The 6221-nt window shown below is 42.7% G+C and overlaps 1 long non-coding RNA gene across 1 annotated transcript; it reads right to left on the bottom strand.

The window, feature by feature from the left end:
- Positions 1-469: 469 nt before the first annotated feature.
- On the bottom strand, positions 470-3567 carry LOC307216858. Its single transcript, XR_013839340.1, has 2 exons — positions 3434-3567; positions 470-1943 (listed from the first exon to the last, which is right to left on the bottom strand). It is a non-coding gene; the product is annotated as an uncharacterized lncRNA (long non-coding RNA).
- Positions 3568-6221: the final 2654 nt, after the last annotated feature.

Genomic DNA, 6221 nt, shown 5'->3' with positions numbered 1-6221 from the left:
TGTATGGACCCATATGCCTAATCAAACAGGGTATATTTAGTAAAATTCAGTCTTTAGGCATTACTCTTTTCATACAGCACCATGAGCAGTTATCAGGCACCCATCCTTCTGCACCATGAAGCTTACAGAGCTTTCCCATCTGCTCTAAGATAAGTACATATAGCCACATTAGGGAGGAACTCAAAAGATTAGTGCATGGATCAAAGTCATAATATTATTATTTGTATTTTACAACTATACCCGTCCTCTTGCTCATTCCTGAACTCTGTGTACTTCTTGAAACTAGCAGAAGAGATCTTATGCTATGCTGTACTACAACATCTGCACTTCACAGTTTGGTGATAAGACAGGAATTATTTCCTTCTTTAAAGCATGAAGATACCCCCCAAATAAACAATACTATTTATGTCAAACAGTCATTTCCACCCTACTTACGATAAGTTATCACAAAGAAATGTTCACACAGTAAAACATGCTTGTTTTCCTTTATTTAAAATGCTCTATGTCTTGCATATATACAAAGTGCAACCTGATGGCTAAGCAGAACTCTTTACAATTGTTCATCTCACTAGGAAAGAATCACAAATGGCATAAAACATATTACAGAAGGTGGAATTCACAATAGGGTTGTCTGTGCTGCTCTTAAAAATAAAGGTACTCTGATCCTATTTATGTATGTTGTGTGTCCATTGTCACAGTGTGACCAGATTCTCAGTATACCATCACCTTGTCCTGTGACCTCTGGTTCAGTTTCTGAATAATTCCATAGTGAACTCTATGGACATTTACTTAAAGTAGCCAATGTTTGGCCAGGGGTGGGGGAAGGAAAGAAAGAAAGAAAAGAGATCCCTCCAACAATGAGGGGGCAGGAAGAATTTATGGTGCAAAATGGTAATGTACTACTAGGAAGATAATGTGCCAGAAATCCATAGTCAGTTTTTATAAGTAGATTTTGGGTAGATCCAATTGAAAGGCTGCACTACTGACATTCATTTTGAGTCACTCAAAAAAAGAGCAGGGGTAGACAAAATGAGCAACATCTTCCTATTAGCACAAGAGAAAATTATGTGTGCATATTAGTGAGTATACAACAGCTACTAAGAAAGTTATTGGAACCTATAAAAATGTCACAGAAATATCTCTTTCAGTTTTCAGTATCATTGCCGCCAGATCTTGGGTCTAAACAGAGAGATACATGTTCAGTCAGTATTATTTGAACCACTTTCATTATCTCTTTGATTTCTTTTTCTTCTTCCTACTGCGGTCTTCACTGCTGTCCTCAGCTTCACTAGCAGTTGGGGTGGGTTCGTTTCGGATGATTCTCTTCTCCACCCTGTATTCTTGTTCTCCAACTCTAGGGTCCCCTTTCACAATAAATTCCCCACTGTGGTATGTTATGGTAACATCCGTCCTTGGATAGGTGCCATAGACCCTTCTGAGATCGTCTTTCACAAATTCCGGCAAGTCCCTCCTAGGTCCCACAATCCTCTCAAGCTTACCCCAATGGAGCTCTCCTCTCAAGGTGGATCCCTCAGGCCACACATCCCAGCCTGGTCTATGGTAGGCTGCATGAGGAGGATAGTTAGCATACGGGTTGTACAGAGGAAGAGGGCTCATTTGGGGGAAGCACCAGAAAGGGTAAGGATAGAAGTAAGGATTTGCACCATGGATGTGATGGTACTCCACTTGGTTTGCTGGATTTACGTTGTAACCATTGTTATTGTCCATAATCACAGCAAGAGGCCTGTTGTAGAAGTTGTGCATCTGGACTGGAGGGATCATGGGGGCGTGTGCAGTATCCGATGGTCGACTTGGCCCAAGAGGCAGATAGTTATAAGGCAAGGTCTGCATCATAGTTGAATAGTACAGAGCCATACTGGGAGAAGGTGCATACAATTTCTTCTCAAGCAAGCATCACTTTCTCACATCTGGTTTCTGCCAAGCTGTTGAGACAAATTTAAGAGGTGCTGAACTGTGGCAAAGGCAAATGTGCACAAGCTGATTCATTACAAAAGTTTACCACTGCTTGTGGTAAAGCTACATATTTAGCTACACACTTTCGTTATCTGTTCTCATGGACCTGCAGAAGCTAAGGCAAACTGAGAGAGGCTTGCTGTTCTTTTAAGAGTGTCATGCATACCAGGATTTATCACATGCCTGGCCACACAAGACAAACACACACTTCTTAGAAACAGAGCTTTCACAATAGCATGTGCCTTAAACAATATACTATAATACTTAAGTGGCTTTGGAACCCGTTGGGACAAGCCTTGCCGACCCATAATGGTCTTGCCGGATAAGCAGAAACTAGCAAGCTTCACCCCCCTCTCTCACACACAGAGTTTTATAAAGCTGTCTATTTACACTCTCCTGCTTTGCCAGGATACAGAGATTGCTGCAAGGCAATTCAAATAGATACTTCATTTTATGCACATCAGAGAATGTGATTTTAAAAGTATTTTCAGGCCTTAATAAATTGAGCCAGGACAAGACAAGTAATTATCTGGGTGTCTGCCAAAGTGTTCTACTACCACTAAAAACTGTTTTATTTGTAGAATTATTTATAGGCAGCCTTTAGGGCAGGCATCCCCAACCTTTGGCCCTCCAGATGTTTTGGACTTCAATTCCCATCATCCCTGACCACTGGTCCTGTTAGCTAGGGATCATGGGAGTTGTAGGCCAAAACATCTGGAGGGCTGCAGGTTGCGGGTGCCTGCTTTAGGGACACAGTCCACCCAAGACCAGTTTACCACTCATAATCACACTATAATTCAAAAACAATTTTAATAGCAAAATATTTAAGAACATAGGTCAATCAAAATGAATGTTCAGCAAAATAAATTCCAAGAAAATATAAATACTTTCTATTATCAAACAGCTTTCTAAAATAACAGTCTTGATGAAGCAGCAGCCCAAAATATAGCCCACTTAAAAATTTGAAGAATTTGTCCATTCCTTGTCTCTTTGGGGAGAACTTCCATAATGTCAAGGTCATTGCAATAATATATCACCCTGCAAAGAGCACCCTTATAGCTTCTCCATTTGGATGTAGCAAATGAGAACCAACTCCATCTCCTGGTACTAACAAAGATGACCATCAGAAGTTGAGGAGCTGCTGCTGCTGACATAGATCTGCCTCAGGATTACGACAGCCAAATGAGGACAGCTATAACGTCTCTGCCCCTCTCATTGTCCACAATGTTATTTCAGATCAAGGAGAAGATACCTTTTCAGCTAATTAGATATCAAAATCCAGTCACTTCCAATATGAAAATCAAAGAGATTTGAACAGACCTAAGACCTGAAGCCAATACTTTTGCCCAATTGTTTACTCAACTTTTCACCTGCTTCAAGATCCTATAAATCTAACCCTCAACAACATGCCCCGATTTCTTCAATCTCTCCCCTATCACACATGCCGTCTCCCTCCTACCTGATAATTCCACTTTGGTCTACAAAATTTACAACGTATTCAAAGCCTGTGCCCTTTAGGTTTCCTAGGAAGGAGTACGAAGAAGGGATTCCATGAGACTGAAGCCAGTTACAGTGCTAGCAACTCCTGGGGTGGCACACCAGCAATTGCTGAACATTTAGTGTCTCTGGCACAGCCCGGGAGGTAGGCAAGGAAACATAATTAGCTGCCTCTTTAGTCCTCAGCGGTTCTCTCCCCTCAAGCTCAGATTTCAAGCTTTGTTGTTGGGAGAAAAGAACACAGAAATGGATAGCAACCAGGTGCAGACACTTGAATGAGGGGGGGGGGGAACCCAGCTGGGAGAGTCTCAAGGGCTCCACTTACTTTGCTCCCCCTTGGTGTTTTTTTAGCAGAAGCTTGGTCCCTTGCTGTAGGCACAACTCTTCCGAAGAAGAGGCAGGCTCTATTGTAGTAACCACTGCTCCTAGCACCGACCAACTCAGGCCACGTTCCAAGGAAGAATGGTTTCTAGGCAGACAGCAACAGGCACAGGTATGACGCATAAATTGAGGTAAGAAGCATAGGGTCAGCCTCCTCCCCTATCTATGGCTGTGCATATGTTTGTGGCTTAAAATGCAGTCAGGTCACTTCTCCCTGCTGCATTTCAAGTGACGTTGGCATACTGCTGAACACACCAGAGAGGGTGGGGATGTCTTCACCAGATGCACATTACCTATTTGCTTTCCCCATGCCTGCAATGCCCCAGAACTGCTCCCCATTAAACTATCATCCGCACACGAGCAAAAGCTATCCCAAACCTCAGCTTAACTGTGCAGTGAATGTGGCTTACAATTTCAAATTGGACGGCAGCTGGCTTGATGGAAAACACATCAAACTGCAGTATTTCTCAAGAAACTACAGGATATATATGGCATATACCAGGCATCAGCAAACTCTGGCCCTCCAGATGTTTCGGACTACAATTCCCATCATCCCTAGCTAACAGGTCCAGTGGTCAGGGATGATGGGTATTGTAGTCCCAAACATCTGGAGGGCTGGAGTTTGCATATGCCTGGCATATACACACAGCTTCAAACACCAATGCACCAGAGACAGAGATGGCTCTGGTCAGTGCCTGGTTATCCCTATCAATGTATGCTGTTAACAATAAATCAGTGTCTGTGCTTCCTGAAGGACTGGGGATACCCCTGGCTCTCTTCTACAATATTTTCTACATGCAGTAAGGTGTGTTTTTTATTTTAAAAAAGTTGAGAAGTATATTTTAAAAATATGATCCCCCTGCCTGCAGTCTATTACCTCATCATTCAGCAAGGGATTGGTCCAAGCCAAGGAGAGTTGTGTTCTCCCATGATTTTAGCACTGCCACAACTGGAGCACAAGCTGGACCTCCCCAAAGAGGAGAGGGCATAAGCTTCTCAATTCTCAATGCTTTTTGTCTCTTGATTAGATCCCCAGATATAGGCATCTCATTACACAGATGGCCACACACTGCTTCTTCACTTTTCTGTGTCTGGGCTTGATGCACGATGCACACACCACCATTTTTAAAAAAGTTTTCCCCCTCTCTTGCATGACTGTATGTTCATCATTAAGCCTGAGCAGATTTAACCATCTTTCTTGATTGACCAAGACTCCCCCTGGTAGTTCTCACCCCCCAGTTCCCCCCCCCCACCCTTCTGTTGCCAGTGTCTCATATGTAGCAGTTTTGGAGAATTAAAAAGGTGGAGACAGAACTTACTATCAACTGAAGGGCAGTCTTCATTTTCCTTTGCAGTTATCAGTGGTGGACTTTAACAGGTTTTTTTTTTTAAAAAAAAAAAAAGTTGTTTGGGGCAATTCTTAAATTTGTGGGAGTTGGTGTCACACACATATTCCCCCAAACCGGATAGTATAGAAAGAAAAACACAGCACCATTTAGCACCTAGAGGAGTCAAGGATGAAGTTACACAGCTGAATGGTTTCCAGAAACAAGCTTACAAACTGCAGTTCGTCAGAAGAACGACAGAACAAACAAGTCACAGCATTAGTAGCATGCAAAAAGCTTCATCTACCAGGCCAAAGAAAATAAATACCGGTACAACCCAACATAAACAGAGACCAGAGGCCTGCAGCCAAGGTTTTGCTTGATATGTATATACATAACATCCCCTACCCACTGGGGGGGGGGGGAGAGACAAGGAGGAACATATTCCTTCCCCTACTGTCTGGGTTCACCCATCTTTCTGTCCCTTAAGATCTTAACCTTTAGCACCACTGTTTTGCCTCATCCTCTTAATCCTATTGCCTCCTCAAAGATCCTAACCACCAACAGTACTTTTCCTTTATCTCTCCTCCCCTCACCACTCCTGGCAACTTCCTCATATATGCATCCTCTCCCTCCTGCGGGCTGTTGATAGCAAGGCTTCCCAGCCACAGGTGCAATACAACACAACAGGAGAGAGCACTCAAATTAGAGAATGTCTTGTTGTGGGAACAATGATTCTAGTATATTTTTCATTTCCACCAAACCACAGATTATACAGATGCTTGGATACTTGCCTAACACTAGAAGTGGGGGGTTGAAGGCAGAGAAAAGAGATGATGTTTCAACATTTGCTTACTCTGAAGTGCACCAGATAGTTTACGTTGATGCAGGAAGCTCAGATTATACATGCCATCATGAATGCTGATGTTTTAAACAGCAAGCTATTTACACTACATAAATGCAATTTAAATCTGTGGGACTACTCAAGTGGGCTGTATGAATTGTAGTGTATCTTGCCATTGACTCTGGAGCCAAAGTATTTTC

This window comes from Podarcis cretensis, assembly GCF_951804945.1.
Source record: "Podarcis cretensis genome assembly, chromosome: 5".
In the NCBI taxonomy this organism is placed as follows: Eukaryota; Metazoa; Chordata; class Lepidosauria; order Squamata; family Lacertidae; genus Podarcis; species Podarcis cretensis.
This window is presented reverse-complemented; position numbering and strand designations above follow the sequence as displayed.